Source organism: Lytechinus pictus, chromosome 12 (genome assembly GCF_037042905.1).
Source record: "Lytechinus pictus isolate F3 Inbred chromosome 12, Lp3.0, whole genome shotgun sequence".
In the NCBI taxonomy this organism is placed as follows: domain Eukaryota; kingdom Metazoa; phylum Echinodermata; class Echinoidea; order Temnopleuroida; family Toxopneustidae; genus Lytechinus; species Lytechinus pictus.
Window position 1 is genome coordinate 22,043,745 of NC_087256.1, and position 19,163 is coordinate 22,062,907.

The window sequence follows — 19,163 nt, forward strand, 5'->3', positions numbered from 1 at the left end:
ATGTATTATTCCAATATTTTTTTGCAGCTTTGTTCTCAATTTCATTTATGTGATGTATCCATGTTAAATTACTATCAATGATAACGCCAAGAAACCTAGTATTTTCAACTATGAAAATAATTTGGTTGTTAAGTTTCACCACTACATGATTAAGATCAATTCGCCTTGTGGAGTTACGGAATATAATATAATTGCATTATTTATAGTTAATGGTGAGCTTGTTTGCGCAAAACCATTTACAAAAAAATTGTTAGTTCAGTATTTACAGTTTCACACAATATTTTTATCAGAATAAACAATATTGGTATCGTCGGCGTACATGATGAAGGAAAGGAGATTTGAAGAACGATAAATGTCATTAATAAATAAAAAAAAAAAAGGGGGCCAAGTAATGACCCTTGTGGTACTCCACATTCAATTGTCCTAAATTCAGACTGAACGGAGTTATAAAAGGTGCATTGTTTACGATTTGATAGGTAACTAGAAAAAAAGGTCGAGGGCAGTTCCACGAATACCAGTTATTTAGTTTTGATAAAAGTATATTTGGATTAATTGTGTCAAACGCCTTTTTCCCCTTTTTTAAAGGTGCTATTAATACCTGAAATGTTAACTTTGCTTTGTGAATACCTTATGATTTCCTTTTCCTGTAATTGTATGTGACTTTTATACATTTTGATGTCATCACTCATAGGCCTTCTTAGGTCGGACGTCGGTTTTGACGTGTGTGATTTTTTAATAAAGAATAATAAACTAAACTAAACTAAACTAAACTAGTCTATAAATATCCCTATTCCAAATGATTCGTGCTCAAAGGAGTCTGTTAATTCGAGAAGAGCTAGTTCTGTTGAGTGGTCACTACGAAATCCGTATTGGAATGGAAAGCACTGATATGGGTCTATAATACCGATCTGCTCTTTGTCACCAGTTTTAAAAATTGGAGAAACTCGCGCAATTTTCAGTTTATCAGGAAATACCCCAGAGGTTAACGATATATTGAATATATGGAAAAAGGTTCGCTAATTAATTCGATTACAAGTTTAACAATCTTAGGTGAGCATTCATCAAGACCCGGGGCTTTATTGTTATCGAAACGCATGACAATGTTACATATTTCACGTTGGCTTACCGGATTTAAAAACAAAGATTTTGAATTTGGTTCAGATAAATAAGTTCTGACATCTATATTATTTTGAGGAGTGAAAAAAAAAATTAAAAGTATTTGCTATTTGGAACGTGTCTGACGATTGACCTTCATCACAAACTATTGTGTTGGAGGTTGATTTTCTTCTGTATTGATTTGATCATTTGCCACGTACGGTTTATATTATTTTTTTTATTCTTCAAATTTAGATTTATAACAATGTTTTTTAGCCTACCGTTTCAAACAGTTAACTTGTTTAAGAGAATCTTTGTGTTGGTTTATGGATATATTTTTTTATATAGATTGTTTTTATGTCGAATAGTTTGAAGCAAACCATCGGTCATCCAGCATTTCAGTTTAATTCTCTTTCTGGGTGTTTTTTTTTAATGGAATATCTTTATCATACAATGTAGTAAATGTGGTTATGAATAATGTCATATGCTTGATTAGCATCCTGCATATCAAAAATGTCATCCCAATTTGAATTTTCGATTTCGTTTTTGAATTTCGCAATATTTTGTGTTGTAAAAGTCCTACGGTGTAAGTTATGATTTATCGATTTAAATTACTAACATTCATATGGTTACATGAAATATTGGTAAGTGATCTGACACGTCAGAGTATATCACTCCACCTTTAGTATCTAAGTCAAATTGATTTGTCAGAAAATTATCTATAAAGGGTGGCACTTGTCTTAGTAATTCTTGTGGGCCTGTGAATTATAGGGAGAGAAAAAAAATTACTGAAAAGACAGTTCACAAAGTTCTTAATTTGAGAATTTGAGTTGTGTTTTAAAATATCTATATTTAAGTCGCCCGTCAAAATACCCTTTTATTTTCCCTGGAAAGACGGATCAAAAGGTTATCAAACTCCTCAATAAATGAATTAATGTCCAACGGCGGGGCCCTATAAGGTTCCTACAATTATACTTTTCCCTGAGCACTGTTCCAGTTCGATGAATAAAGAATCGCATGTTGCTTCGCTTAAATTAAGGTCGCTGCGTACTAAGAAATTAAAAGAATCATGGATATACATTCCAACTCCACCACCCCTGGAATATTTCCTTATTATTGCAAACGAACGAGTAATTAGGCTTATAAACGAGGGGACTTTCGAATCTTAGCCAGGTTTCGGATATGGCAATTATATCAAATGTAAATTTCAAAGAGTTAAGACAGCTTGAAATTTCATCAAAATAATTTATAAGACTTCTAGCATTAAAGTGAATGCTTGAAAATTTACCGCTGCTCGGGTCACCAATATTTTCAATTTTTGTATTAAATTCTTCATAACAATACCGATAGTCATTTAAACTCTCAGCATAGAACTGGAAGTCTGGGTCAACATCGTCATTTGGGACAATGCTTTCATGTGCTAAAAAGGATCAAAATGTAAATGAGAAATTCTATCAAAATTGTCCTCTAAAGGTTCATCAGCCGATATTACATCATCGAGCTCGTTATCACTCAACTGGTTGAAGGGGAATAAGTGTTCAAGGCAGTGTTTACAACAAGAAATATATTCGTTCCAGTCATGTTTCCGACACATGTAACAATATATTCGATATGTAATAGGTCACTAAATTCTTGTATAGGTTCACTCGTCATCAAAGTAAAAATTCGTCGCTTTATCAAGTAGGAATTTCATCCAGACTAATACCTTTCCGCATCTTTTTTTAATGTGCATCTTTATTCTGTAATCAAGTGAATTGCCAATAATTTTGAAAGTGCAACGTTGCAATATAGACAAATACCCATTATGTAATATACACCTTTCTATCGCTACGCTCATTACACGCATTTATGCGTGCTAGTCACGCCAACAAAGGCGAGGCAAGCCCGATTGAGTCTATCGTACTCTTTTGAAAGGCATGCCAGCGAGCGCATTGAAGTCGGTATCACTAGTGTGACTAGGTGACGGAGGTTACTTTTTGGTGTCATTTTATCGCAATATCGGGGAATACTAACATTTGGAGGTATTTTCCCTTTACCTAAGCAAGTTAAGACATTAATACTGTTATGCAGCATATCAATTTTCTCGTTAATAATCTGCTTTCGTGTGGAATGCTGATATTTTGCATTAGTTGTTGATATTATGACAAAACAGAAAGATATTAATGCACATGCAAAGTTTTGACCAAAAGCATGGAAAGTTTGGTATAAATTCTCATATTTTTCCAAAAATATTAACCGGACTGTCCAGACTGAGTGAATATGCCCAACAAGTTGGCCTTAAAATCAACGAAAACAAAACAGAGATAATGACATTGAATAACACAAATCCGTTACCAATACAAGTGAATGGGAAAGATGTTTCTACAGCAGAGGAGTTCAAGTACCTTAGTAGCGTTGTCACAAGTGATGGTGGGGCAGAAAATGACATCAGAAACCGTCTGAATAAAGCATATATATCATTTAGAATGTTGAACAAAATTTGGAGATCACAGCAGTATAGCACAAGAACAAAGCTGAGACCGAATCAAAGCTGTGTCCTCTCCACCCTACTATATGGATCTGAGTGCTGGAGAATGACGGAGAAAGACCTCCAAAAACTGTCAATCTTTCATTTAAAAAGCCTCCTTCAAGATCCTTCAAAATTTCTGGCCAAATAAAATAAGAACTACTAGTACGCGATGTAAACAAGAGAACATGAGAACCATAATCCTCAAAAGACGATGGAAATGGATTGGACATATTCTTAGAATGAATGCCCAGAACATCACCCATGTAGCTCTCCACTGGACCCCTGAAGCTGAAGGGAGAAAAAGAGGGGCGGCCCAATGCCACATGTCGTAGAACAGTAGAGGGAGAACTAAAAAACCTAAGGCACACATGGAGAACTATACAGATCTTGGCCCTGGACCGACAGAAGTGGAGGACATTCGTTGCTGCCCTACATGCCAATGAAGGCACAACGGGCAGTAAGTAAGTGTCCAGAAAAAGATTGCAATCGATTTCTACTATCTAAATCATTGTGAATTGCGTATTTATTTGATATTGTCCCATTGTTTGTAAAAAAATGTGAAAATAATTGATTTTCGTGAAAAATCCAAGATGGCCGACAAAAATGGGGTCCTCTGGTCGCACGGGCCTAATCACAACTGGCAGGCCATAGATATTCATTCGAGCCAACCCATTGCTCAATTTTTAAATTTGATATTGCTGATTGACAAAAATGAATGAATATGACTGACAATCTAAACACTGATTCTAGGGAGGGTACCTACTGAACTTACTTTTTCCAAATTGGAAAGATATATCAGCACTATGAAACTATATTTTTACTGGCGGAAGAATTTACTCTCTCAAGTGATGAATTTGGTCCCGGCAGGTGTAGTCTTCATAAATTCTGATTTATTTTTAAAATGGGCCGGTCGAGGTACCCTTTTCTGGTCAGATATGGAATGTCAGACATTTATCCTATCCACTGGTAGTAAACATTCAACCCTCGAATTTCCTCCTTAATTTTTATGAATTCTTTTTAAGTGCCACTTTAACACACAAGTCTATGGGAAATGAATTAGGCCTGTGAGCCCTATAGCCTTCCGTACAGGATATGACCCGGCAGCAACACATTTTTTTGACCACTGATATCATGCCAACATGATGGGACCATCAAACCTTATGTACCCGATCAGCTGAATAAACTCTCCCATTCATTAGTGCATGATAATCGAGTCACCCATATGACCTTTTCTGTACTAGGTACGTACCGGCAGTGACACTGTTCTAATAGTTTTTTTTTCTTCTCAATTCATGCAATTTCTTCGGTATATCCAATAATGAAATATAATTTAAGTGACATTAAATGTATTTTTACAATGTATAAGCTTAAAACATTAAACTAATCAAAAGATAGGCATTTTATATAACAGGTTGGGTATTGAGGGGTCTGCTGAAAAGCTTGGCTTGTAGATTTTTTTTTTAATCTTAAAGGGGTGAAAAGAAAAAAAAGGACAATACACTGTATAAGTTACTGTAGCTATTTTATAGCTCTTTTGTGGATAACTGCATCATACGAATATGATAAATAGCAAATAGACGATTAATATATGAAGGGAAATGCATATCTATGGACCAGCAATTAAGTAAAACATTAGGCCAAAGCATATAATTTTTTAACATTCCACATAATTTTCAATTTATATAATAATTCTTTATATTCTAAAGAGTTATTGAGCAAGATATATGGATATCTTTGTTAAAAAAAACTTTTGTCCTTTTAATATTTGGAAAAAAAAATGATTCCACATGTCCGCGCACCCCTTTCACTTTACATTGTTATGATTCGGGGTTTTGAGTAGGGAGACTGCATTCTTAGCCCTGATAAATGAAGTACATTAAATTTGATGTTAAAAATACTCCCGCTAACAGGTGTGTTGATCCATGTTTTGGATGGAAATGGAGGCAACATTGAACAGCCGTGTCTATGCAAATAAGCAAGTAATTTTCATAACTTCGCATATTATGTCGATATAGTGAAAACAAGTATTTAAGAATATATATTTAACCAGAACTGCCCTAAAATTGGAAATAAAGACTTAGGGTAAGAAAGGGAAGAAAATTGTCATGAGATGATCGGGATATCCTTGTTTATTATTACCTAATTCACATGAATTATGCAAATTATAATTTCAAACAGAGAATTTTTTTATGAATCCTGAACTGTTTTATAAATAACAGCAATTAATGCACGATGTCAACATTCTACGTGAAAGAGAACATATTAGCAAAACATCGATATGCTTCATGACAGTATTAGTGTCTTAATTTGCTTAGAAAGAGGGCAAATATGTCAAAATAAATTACGTGATATTGCGCTAAAACGATACCAAAACAACCTCTATGTCACAGTCACACTCACGAATCCGACAATAAAGCAAACAACGGTATGTCATTCGAGATAACACAATCCCAACACAAAGCCAGTTCGTAGTTCCACTCTGCGCATGGTCAGAGGAAGGTCATTTGTACTAAAGTGACATGGTGGTTTAAAATTTAATGAGATAAGCACCAAATTCAATGTCTTGATTATTCATTATATTCTTTTGAATTGTGTTTTTCATTCACATCCACAAAAAAAATGCGTCCACGAATGACTGGTATATTTCACAGTTTGCCAAGTACATTGTACAACATCCTCTAGTATGCATTCAAAGTAGAAATGCAACAAATAACTTCATAGAGTGTTCATTGATGTGCTATTCTAGTCACCTGGTCTATTCAATTTCTTCATCCCGCTATGTAAGGCATGCATACGTAATATCTTGCTTTGAAATCTACCTATCTTAATGAAAGAAATGAAAGGTCATTTGACCAAAATTGTCCCAGAAGTAACTACGAACTGGTCTATAGCTTCCATCGGCTTCTCGTATCGCTTTTGTTGGTGTGTCTGCCACACCGTAATCTATGGTAATACGGGCAAAATGCATTTCGGTATCGGCAAAACACCATTTGTTTTATTTTATTTGTTTCTACTTTGTTTCTCTTGGAAATTTACAGGAGACATTGCTTTGCAGGTTACTGCTTTAATGAAGCTCTGGCACTTAAAAAATGTAAACACATGAATCATGACGAATGTACCCCACCTCAATCCATATTTTAACTTTATTAAAATATCTATCTTTTGGAGACCCCGAAGTGGCAAAACTGCATTTCCCCGGCATTCCTGCTACTTTACAAAACCAGTTTGACTTGTATTATCGACTTGGAAAAGACAGATGTATGAGACACCAGTCAACATGTTTCCTGAAGAAAGTTTTTGGTTTATTTAAGCCTACGCCCACGGGAGCCCTCCGAATTTACCCCATCCCCTCTCCGTATTTCGACACTAAATAAAAAAATATCGTGTTTTAAAGCCACCGTCAAGGCAAATGGCGTTTTTTGGTATAATCAAGCAACTTTTATATCTATATTTTTATATTTATATTTATTATTATCATTATTATTACTATTATTATTATTATTATTATATAAAGGGGATATTGTTCTGCAATTTGTAATAATGCTCTAGCACAGTAAAGGCTATAACCAAACAGGAGCTTGCCTAGGATACCCTTTCCCCTTTTGGTTTTATGTATTAAAAAATAGTTGATTGTCTTTAGAACTCTCAAAAGATTACTTTTGTTTGTATTGATATCTTGGAATAGATTGAGGAGAAATACTCTACAAGTGACATGTAGAGGAGCTTTGGTACATTGGAGAACAGCCACACGTAAGCTCCAAACTACTCAAACCCCTTTATTGATTCCACTCTATGTTAAATCTAAATATTTTTAGAGCCCAATCGGAAGAAAGATGCATCTCTACTACACAGTAAAGCCGCTTTACGTTCTCCTCTTGGAAAAAACACATAGAAAACATTGTTTTATATCGCATAAAATAAGTTCGTGTACATGACGGTGGCCTGTCGAAGTTGCCCAACCCTTTATTTTGTTTTGGACAATATATATTTAGAATATCGTTTAAATGAAGCCCTCATCTGGAAAGGGCACTTATTAAAGGTAGCATCTACACTATATAGAGGAGGCCCTGGCACTGGGAAGCGGGGGCTGAAGCACCCGCAAAATTTTCGGGGGGGGGGGTGATGCGTGTATTATTCTCCATAGACAGCACCCCCTGGAATTCCGGCAGATGTGACAAAAAAAAATGTTACCAAAATAACCTTCATTTTGAAGTGCAATCCTTTTTGTTTACTTGCTTGTTAAATTTCAGACATTTATCCTATCCACTGGTAGTAAACATTCAACCCTCGAATTTCCTCCTTAATTTTTATGAATTCTTTTTAAGTGCCACTTTAACACACAAGTCTATGGGAAATGAATTAGGCCTGTGAGCCCTATAGCCTTCCGTACAGGATATGACCCGGCAGCAACACATTTTTTTGACCACTGATATCATGCCAACATGATGGGACCATCAAACCTTATGTACCCGATCAGCTGAATAAACTCTCCCATTCATTAGTGCATGATAATCGAGTCACCCATATGACCTTTTCTGTACTAGGTACGTACCGGCAGTGACACTGTTCTAATAGTTTTTTTTTCTTCTCAATTCATGCAATTTCTTCGGTATATCCAATAATGAAATATAATTTAAGTGACATTAAATGTATTTTTACAATGTATAAGCTTAAAACATTAAACTAATCAAAAGATAGGCATTTTATATAACAGGTTGGGTATTGAGGGGTCTGCTGAAAAGCTTGGCTTGTAGATTTTTTTTTTAATCTTAAAGGGGTGAAAAGAAAAAAAAGGACAATACACTGTATAAGTTACTGTAGCTATTTTATAGCTCTTTTGTGGATAACTGCATCATACGAATATGATAAATAGCAAATAGACGATTAATATATGAAGGGAAATGCATATCTATGGACCAGCAATTAAGTAAAACATTAGGCCAAAGCATATAATTTTTTAACATTCCACATAATTTTCAATTTATATAATAATTCTTTATATTCTAAAGAGTTATTGAGCAAGATATATGGATATCTTTGTTAAAAAAAACTTTTGTCCTTTTAATATTTGGAAAAAAAAATGATTCCACATGTCCGCGCACCCCTTTCACTTTACATTGTTATGATTCGGGGTTTTGAGTAGGGAGACTGCATTCTTAGCCCTGATAAATGAAGTACATTAAATTTGATGTTAAAAATACTCCCGCTAACAGGTGTGTTGATCCATGTTTTGGATGGAAATGGAGGCAACATTGAACAGCCGTGTCTATGCAAATAAGCAAGTAATTTTCATAACTTCGCATATTATGTCGATATAGTGAAAACAAGTATTTAAGAATATATATTTAACCAGAACTGCCCTAAAATTGGAAATAAAGACTTAGGGTAAGAAAGGGAAGAAAATTGTCATGAGATGATCGGGATATCCTTGTTTATTATTACCTAATTCACATGAATTATGCAAATTATAATTTCAAACAGAGAATTTTTTTATGAATCCTGAACTGTTTTATAAATAACAGCAATTAATGCACGATGTCAACATTCTACGTGAAAGAGAACATATTAGCAAAACATCGATATGCTTCATGACAGTATTAGTGTCTTAATTTGCTTAGAAAGAGGGCAAATATGTCAAAATAAATTACGTGATATTGCGCTAAAACGATACCAAAACAACCTCTATGTCACAGTCACACTCACGAATCCGACAATAAAGCAAACAACGGTATGTCATTCGAGATAACACAATCCCAACACAAAGCCAGTTCGTAGTTCCACTCTGCGCATGGTCAGAGGAAGGTCATTTGTACTAAAGTGACATGGTGGTTTAAAATTTAATGAGATAAGCACCAAATTCAATGTCTTGATTATTCATTATATTCTTTTGAATTGTGTTTTTCATTCACATCCACAAAAAAAATGCGTCCACGAATGACTGGTATATTTCACAGTTTGCCAAGTACATTGTACAACATCCTCTAGTATGCATTCAAAGTAGAAATGCAACAAATAACTTCATAGAGTGTTCATTGATGTGCTATTCTAGTCACCTGGTCTATTCAATTTCTTCATCCCGCTATGTAAGGCATGCATACGTAATATCTTGCTTTGAAATCTACCTATCTTAATGAAAGAAATGAAAGGTCATTTGACCAAAATTGTCCCAGAAGTAACTACGAACTGGTCTATAGCTTCCATCGGCTTCTCGTATCGCTTTTGTTGGTGTGTCTGCCACACCGTAATCTATGGTAATACGGGCAAAATGCATTTCGGTATCGGCAAAACACCATTTGTTTTATTTTATTTGTTTCTACTTTGTTTCTCTTGGAAATTTACAGGAGACATTGCTTTGCAGGTTACTGCTTTAATGAAGCTCTGGCACTTAAAAAATGTAAACACATGAATCATGACGAATGTACCCCACCTCAATCCATATTTTAACTTTATTAAAATATCTATCTTTTGGAGACCCCGAAGTGGCAAAACTGCATTTCCCCGGCATTCCTGCTACTTTACAAAACCAGTTTGACTTGTATTATCGACTTGGAAAAGACAGATGTATGAGACACCAGTCAACATGTTTCCTGAAGAAAGTTTTTGGTTTATTTAAGCCTACGCCCACGGGAGCCCTCCGAATTTACCCCATCCCCTCTCCGTATTTCGACACTAAATAAAAAAATATCGTGTTTTAAAGCCACCGTCAAGGCAAATGGCGTTTTTTGGTATAATCAAGCAACTTTTATATCTATATTTTTATATTTATATTTATTATTATCATTATTATTACTATTATTATTATTATTATTATATAAAGGGGATATTGTTCTGCAATTTGTAATAATGCTCTAGCACAGTAAAGGCTATAACCAAACAGGAGCTTGCCTAGGATACCCTTTCCCCTTTTGGTTTTATGTATTAAAAAATAGTTGATTGTCTTTAGAACTCTCAAAAGATTACTTTTGTTTGTATTGATATCTTGGAATAGATTGAGGAGAAATACTCTACAAGTGACATGTAGAGGAGCTTTGGTACATTGGAGAACAGCCACACGTAAGCTCCAAACTACTCAAACCCCTTTATTGATTCCACTCTATGTTAAATCTAAATATTTTTAGAGCCCAATCGGAAGAAAGATGCATCTCTACTACACAGTAAAGCCGCTTTACGTTCTCCTCTTGGAAAAAACACATAGAAAACATTGTTTTATATCGCATAAAATAAGTTCGTGTACATGACGGTGGCCTGTCGAAGTTGCCCAACCCTTTATTTTGTTTTGGACAATATATATTTAGAATATCGTTTAAATGAAGCCCTCATCTGGAAAGGGCACTTATTAAAGGTAGCATCTACACTATATAGAGGAGGCCCTGGCACTGGGAAGCGGGGGCTGAAGCACCCGCAAAATTTTCGGGGGGGGGGGGTGATGCGTGTATTATTCTCCATAGACAGCACCCCCTGGAATTCCGGCAGATGTGACAAAAAAAAATGTTACCAAAATAACCTTCATTTTGAAGTGCAATCCTTTTTGTTTACTTGCTTGTTAAATTTCAGACATTTATCCTATCCACTGGTAGTAAACATTCAACCCTCGAATTTCCTCCTTAATTTTTATGAATTCTTTTTAAGTGCCACTTTAACACACAAGTCTATGGGAAATGAATTAGGCCTGTGAGCCCTATAGCCTTCCGTACAGGATATGACCCGGCAGCAACACATTTTTTTGACCACTGATATCATGCCAACATGATGGGACCATCAAACCTTATGTACCCGATCAGCTGAATAAACTCTCCCATTCATTAGTGCATGATAATCGAGTCACCCATATGACCTTTTCTGTACTAGGTACGTACCGGCAGTGACACTGTTCTAATAGTTTTTTTTTCTTCTCAATTCATGCAATTTCTTCGGTATATCCAATAATGAAATATAATTTAAGTGACATTAAATGTATTTTTACAATGTATAAGCTTAAAACATTAAACTAATCAAAAGATAGGCATTTTATATAACAGGTTGGGTATTGAGGGGTCTGCTGAAAAGCTTGGCTTGTAGATTTTTTTTTTAATCTTAAAGGGGTGAAAAGAAAAAAAAGGACAATACACTGTATAAGTTACTGTAGCTATTTTATAGCTCTTTTGTGGATAACTGCATCATACGAATATGATAAATAGCAAATAGACGATTAATATATGAAGGGAAATGCATATCTATGGACCAGCAATTAAGTAAAACATTAGGCCAAAGCATATAATTTTTTAACATTCCACATAATTTTCAATTTATATAATAATTCTTTATATTCTAAAGAGTTATTGAGCAAGATATATGGATATCTTTGTTAAAAAAAACTTTTGTCCTTTTAATATTTGGAAAAAAAAATGATTCCACATGTCCGCGCACCCCTTTCACTTTACATTGTTATGATTCTGGGTTTTGAGTAGGGAGACTGCATTCTTAGCCCTGATAAATGAAGTACATTAAATTTGATGTTAAAAATACTCCCGCTAACAGGTGTGTTGATCCATGTTTTGGATGGAAATGGAGGCAACATTGAACAGCCGTGTCTATGCAAATAAGCAAGTAATTTTCATAACTTCGCATATTATGTCGATATAGTGAAAACAAGTATTTAAGAATATATATTTAACCAGAACTGCCCTAAAATTGGAAATAAAGACTTAGGGTAAGAAAGGGAAGAAAATTGTCATGAGATGATCGGGATATCCTTGTTTATTATTACCTAATTCACATGAATTATGCAAATTATAATTTCAAACAGAGAATTTTTTTATGAATCCTGAACTGTTTTATAAATAACAGCAATTAATGCACGATGTCAACATTCTACGTGAAAGAGAACATATTAGCAAAACATCGATATGCTTCATGACAGTATTAGTGTCTTAATTTGCTTAGAAAGAGGGCAAATATGTCAAAATAAATTACGTGATATTGCGCTAAAACGATACCAAAACAACCTCTATGTCACAGTCACACTCACGAATCCGACAATAAAGCAAACAACGGTATGTCATTCGAGATAACACAATCCCAACACAAAGCCAGTTCGTAGTTCCACTCTGCGCATGGTCAGAGGAAGGTCATTTGTACTAAAGTGACATGGTGGTTTAAAATTTAATGAGATAAGCACCAAATTCAATGTCTTGATTATTCATTATATTCTTTTGAATTGTGTTTTTCATTCACATCCACAAAAAAAATGCGTCCACGAATGACTGGTATATTTCACAGTTTGCCAAGTACATTGTACAACATCCTCTAGTATGCATTCAAAGTAGAAATGCAACAAATAACTTCATAGAGTGTTCATTGATGTGCTATTCTAGTCACCTGGTCTATTCAATTTCTTCATCCCGCTATGTAAGGCATGCATACGTAATATCTTGCTTTGAAATCTACCTATCTTAATGAAAGAAATGAAAGGTCATTTGACCAAAATTGTCCCAGAAGTAACTACGAACTGGTCTATAGCTTCCATCGGCTTCTCGTATCGCTTTTGTTGGTGTGTCTGCCACACCGTAATCTATGGTAATACGGGCAAAATGCATTTCGGTATCGGCAAAACACCATTTGTTTTATTTTATTTGTTTCTACTTTGTTTCTCTTGGAAATTTACAGGAGACATTGCTTTGCAGGTTACTGCTTTAATGAAGCTCTGGCACTTAAAAAATGTAAACACATGAATCATGACGAATGTACCCCACCTCAATCCATATTTTAACTTTATTAAAATATCTATCTTTTGGAGACCCCGAAGTGGCAAAACTGCATTTCCCCGGCATTCCTGCTACTTTACAAAACCAGTTTGACTTGTATTATCGACTTGGAAAAGACAGATGTATGAGACACCAGTCAACATGTTTCCTGAAGAAAGTTTTTGGTTTATTTAAGCCTACGCCCACGGGAGCCCTCCGAATTTACCCCATCCCCTCTCCGTATTTCGACACTAAATAAAAAAATATCGTGTTTTAAAGCCACCGTCAAGGCAAATGGCGTTTTTTGGTATAATCAAGCAACTTTTATATCTATATTTTTATATTTATATTTATTATTATCATTATTATTACTATTATTATTATTATTATTATATAAAGGGGATATTGTTCTGCAATTTGTAATAATGCTCTAGCACAGTAAAGGCTATAACCAAACAGGAGCTTGCCTAGGATACCCTTTCCCCTTTTGGTTTTATGTATTAAAAAATAGTTGATTGTCTTTAGAACTCTCAAAAGATTACTTTTGTTTGTATTGATATCTTGGAATAGATTGAGGAGAAATACTCTACAAGTGACATGTAGAGGAGCTTTGGTACATTGGAGAACAGCCACACGTAAGCTCCAAACTACTCAAACCCCTTTATTGATTCCACTCTATGTTAAATCTAAATATTTTTAGAGCCCAATCGGAAGAAAGATGCATCTCTACTACACAGTAAAGCCGCTTTACGTTCTCCTCTTGGAAAAAACACATAGAAAACATTGTTTTATATCGCATAAAATAAGTTCGTGTACATGACGGTGGCCTGTCGAAGTTGCCCAACCCTTTATTTTGTTTTGGACAATATATATTTAGAATATCGTTTAAATGAAGCCCTCATCTGGAAAGGGCACTTATTAAAGGTAGCATCTACACTATATAGAGGAGGCCCTGGCACTGGGAAGCGGGGGCTGAAGCACCCGCAAAATTTTCGGGGGGGGGGGTGATGCGTGTATTATTCTCCATAGACAGCACCCCCTGGAATTCCGGCAGATGTGACAAAAAAAAATGTTACCAAAATAACCTTCATTTTGAAGTGCAATCCTTTTTGTTTACTTGCTTGTTAAATTTCTTGGGACCAACATCTTACATTGAACCTTTTTGGCTTTTCGAATTTACATCAGAACCCCCTGTAAAAATCGTTCACAGTGCCCTGGAGGAGGCATTGTTCTAGTGCACAGGCTATGTAAATAAGAAATTCTGGCAAATTAAAGCCTACTTCTAAGGGAGCTAGTTCCCCATCCCTTTCCATATTTTGACTATATTGAAATATTTCATGTTTTTGTAGCCCCAACGGTGGCAAAAAGGCATCTTTAACACCTAGTAAAGCAAATTTTAGTTTTATCGAACCTCTGTTTAATAGATAGAGGAGACGTTGCTCTGTCGATTTCATGTTATAAGTTAATTACATCCTATTCCACAAAGGAGCCTGTCGAAAGTATCACATCTCATTCCGCATTTGACTGTATGTTTGAACCAGTGTCCTTTTGGAACTCTCGATTGGGACAAAACGTCAGGGTTTTTTTCTACATTGAAAAGTCACTTCCATTTTTTTTTTAAATTGATTTCTTAAAAAAACATAGAGGGGACACTCTGCCTGTCTGCAAGTTACAGGTAGAGAAAATCCCGCACATTGAAGCATATCCAACATTGTGTGACTGTCGGAGTACCCCCCCCCCACAATTCTACATATTATATTACATATTAGATAAATATAGGAGGCATCATTTCACAGGTTGCATGTAGAAAATTCATGGTACAGAGCGTACCTTCATGGTTCCCCACTCCTTTCCATATACTACACTTTTTAAATCCCTTTTGGGGCCAAAATCATTCCTCTCACTTTCTAATAGTTACCATGGCTAGCTAATGTATAGTAAAGCTTATTTTCCAATGGAACCTCGTCATAATTATTTAGTATTACATGTACATTACAAGAAGAAAGTGGAAAATGGACCAATACCCATCTAAATGAAAGAATATGTCTATGTTACGAACAATAATAAATTTTTATGTGTGCTCGTGTACTAGAATTGCCATGGGGGCTCCCATTGGGAAAGGCTTTGATGTTCCAAATGCTAATGTAACCAGTACAGTAGGGTCTTCGATTTCTTATCCAAGAGAACAATGAGTATTGAAGTGGTTTTACAGTGTAGCAGAAGTTGCAGAAATGTAATTAATGGGGATAGGCTGTAATTTGTCAGGATTTCTCTTCATTTAATCTTTATGACTCCTTTATCTTACGACGTTAATGAAAATATAAGCTGATTTAATATTCAGCAAAAGCGCCCCTTTTAGAGAAGGGGCGTTATCAAAAGGATATTTTAAATAGACTTATATAGTCAAAGGAAAGTGATGTGGCTACTTTGACAAGCAACAAGAAATAGTATAGGGTATAGGCTTCAATGTACCAGGACGTCTTTTAATGCAACCTTTAGAACAATGTGTCCTCTGTCTTTTTTTCAAAAGATAAGTGTAAATGATAGCGATAATTTCGAATTAAAAATTATATAACTCTTGATATTGAGAAAGGGGTGAGGAGTACCTTCAGAGGCTCCCAATGGGCTTAGGCTTTGGATACCAGAACGTCATTGCATGTAAAATGCAAAGCAATTTTATTTTTCTCCATGCATAACAAGAAATAAATTGACAGAATATAATGTTAAATAATACAAAGTAGGAACTAAGCATAAACAAGAAAATCTTTGAAGTGCAGAGTTCCCTAAATGACATCGTATGTAAGTAATTCATTTGAATAAAACATGGATCAAAATACGCATTCACAGAAACCAGAACAAAATTTAAATATTAAAACTGCAATGATGCCCTTTTTCGCCTTTCTCTAATTTTACCAAGAGCAGAGGAGGTTTCATAAATATAAAAACTTGTTTTGCTAACTGTGGCATGGCAGCCTTTAGGAAGCTCTAAAAGTTTTAGACTGTGAACTCTAAGACTCTAAAAGTTTCTTTAACTGTGGGACCAACTTTTGTAAATATAACCCCTATGTATATGTTAGAAGAGAATCAATTTAGTTGATAAAAGCAATTAAATAATACTGTCTGGAACTATATAATTATACAAACTGTGATTAGCATGATATGAAAAGTTGCGTAGTTCTACACCCAACAAACTGTTCTATCTGTATATTTACTTTTCTCTTTCATGTCACAATGAACATTAGTTTTCATTGTGCCACTATGTTAATTGGGGATCAAATATAAACTAAAAAAATTAGCCATTTTATGTTCGAATTTGCATAATGTATGATGATTGATGCATAATTCATACATAATTTATGCAAATTAGACGACAATATGGGTGAATAAATGTTTTCTTTTCCTCCATCCATAGAACGTTAGTACTGAGTAAAATGCCTAATTTTGGTAATTGAAGTTTTTTTACACTATTCATGGAATTAGTATAAGTAAACTCATTAATATGTATTTATGGTAATAAGTGGTCATTTGCATAGATGTAGTGAATTCCTTGTGCCCGAATACTTTCCAATAACCCCATTTAACACATTTATCATTATTTATTAAGTTTAAATTATTCAAAATCACACAAAAGCTTAATATACTGTAGTACTAATTTGCATAATTTATGAAAATTATGCACTGAATATCACAAACAAATGAATTTAACGCAAATATTGAATATTACGACGATATAATTTTCTCATGTATAATTTATTTTCCATTCATCATCATAAGATTGTCTCGAGTAAGACATGATTTACTATTAATGCGGTTTTTCTAATATTCAGAGCATTTTGCAGTTTTATGCTTAAAATATGGTAATTAGGGATTATTTGCATATTTCAAAAAGTTCGTTTGTCCATTGTATTTCCCAAACGCTAAGACACATTTCTACCATTTATTATTTACATACCACATTTATTGATACTTTTGTTCAATTAAGATTATCCAGAATCATTTGAAAAAGAGGCCCTTTTTATTAAAAATGTGTATAATTTATGCAAATTAGGTAATGAAATGTATGGTTACCGCATTTTTTTTCAATAGTTTTCTTTTGCTACGTCCACACAGGCTTTGCATCAAATTTGACATTTCTATGAGGTATCTGTACATTTTTACAAGTGTTTTTAGTAAATTACTCATTTTAGAGGTTAATTTACATAATTCATGCAAATTAGGGTTAATTTGCATAGATACAGAGTGTCTCTTTGGATAAAAATTGTCCAATGAGTTCAAGGAATATACATGCATAGAGGCACATTTGTACAAAAAAATGCAGTTAACAAGTCTACTAAGGGGGCCATCGCCCCAAATATATTCGTGGGGTAGTAGGAGTATTCGTCGTTGGAGTAGCAGTTTTAGTAGTAGTAGTAGTAGTAGTAGCAGTAGTAGTAGAAGTAGTAGTAGTAGTAGTAGTAGTAGTAGGAGAAGTAGTAGTAGAAGTTAGTAGTAATACAATTAGTAGTGGAAGTAGTAGTAGTGGTACTGTAGTAGTAGTAAGTAGTAGTAGTAAGTAGTAGTAGTAGTATTATTACTACTACTAGTAGTAATATTAGTAGTACTGGTAGTAGTGGTGGTAGTAGTAGTAGTAATAGTAGTAGTATTGGTAGTAGTAGTAGTGGGCCTACCACTACTACTCCTAGTAGTAGTAGTAGTAGTAGTAGTAGTAGTAGTAATTTTAGTAGAAGTGATAGAAGTAGTAGTTGTAGTAGTAGTAGTGGTAGTAGTAGTAGTAGTAGTAGTAGTAGCAGCAGCAGTAGTATCTGTTAAAATACTAAAATTTGTTAATAAAAAAACCATGACCGGTCAATAGAAGTAGTCACTAGCCATTGTGAATATGGGTGTATTTATTCTTCTTCCCGAACAAAATTGTATGTTTACTCATACCCCTTTCACATTGCTCTACCGCGGCCGTACGGCAAGTCGAAAACAGCCGTTTTAACATATATATAGGTGGTTTGAAAAGAATAAAAATAAAACGGCTGTTTTTGACTCGCCGTTCGGCCGCCGTAGAGCAAATGCGACCGAGGTATACGACATGGATATCATCTGTGTTATTTGATAGAACAATGTATAATCCTAAATTATGATCGATCAAGAGAACTAGCCACTACAGTCTTAAGTTAGCTAATGCATGGACCTCTTTGTGATAGGTCCATGGCTAATGTAACCGATTGGTCACGTGATACATATCAGCCAATCATTTGTTCAGGATCCATATCACCACTTTATTCATATCGGGCATTTTGTATATAAAGAGAGATTTGAAAATATTATTGAATATGTAGGCCCAGGAATAAAGCAACATTTTTCTACATCTATTCCCGTTTTGAATCCCCCAAATCCACTCACTCGTGGACGACTCTCACCAATGAGTTCATCCCCTGTTCCCGGTTTTTTCCCAGCATTCACTTAATTCCGGTGTCAGCTGGAGGACAATATATCGGTGTCCTATCTAGCTATCGACCTCTGTCAGGTTGATATCCAAATTGTCTGTTGATAGAGTTCATGGTCAATGACTCAAGGTCATTGGCTTTTCATCACATAGAGAACCAACCCGATGGCATCGCCTTACACTTTGCGTCCCTTGTGGCATCGATGCGGGTCCTAATCACATGACTATCGAAATAAGATGTTGACATATTATAATAGAGGAGACTTCAGCAAACAAACGTTAATCAGTAGGATATAATCTGTCTAGAGAACTAACCTCTCTATTGAGTTCCAGGGATGTGTAAAAGGATTTTGAAAAAAGATAGGGTTGTTACATATAGAAATATAGACATAAAAAGAGAAAA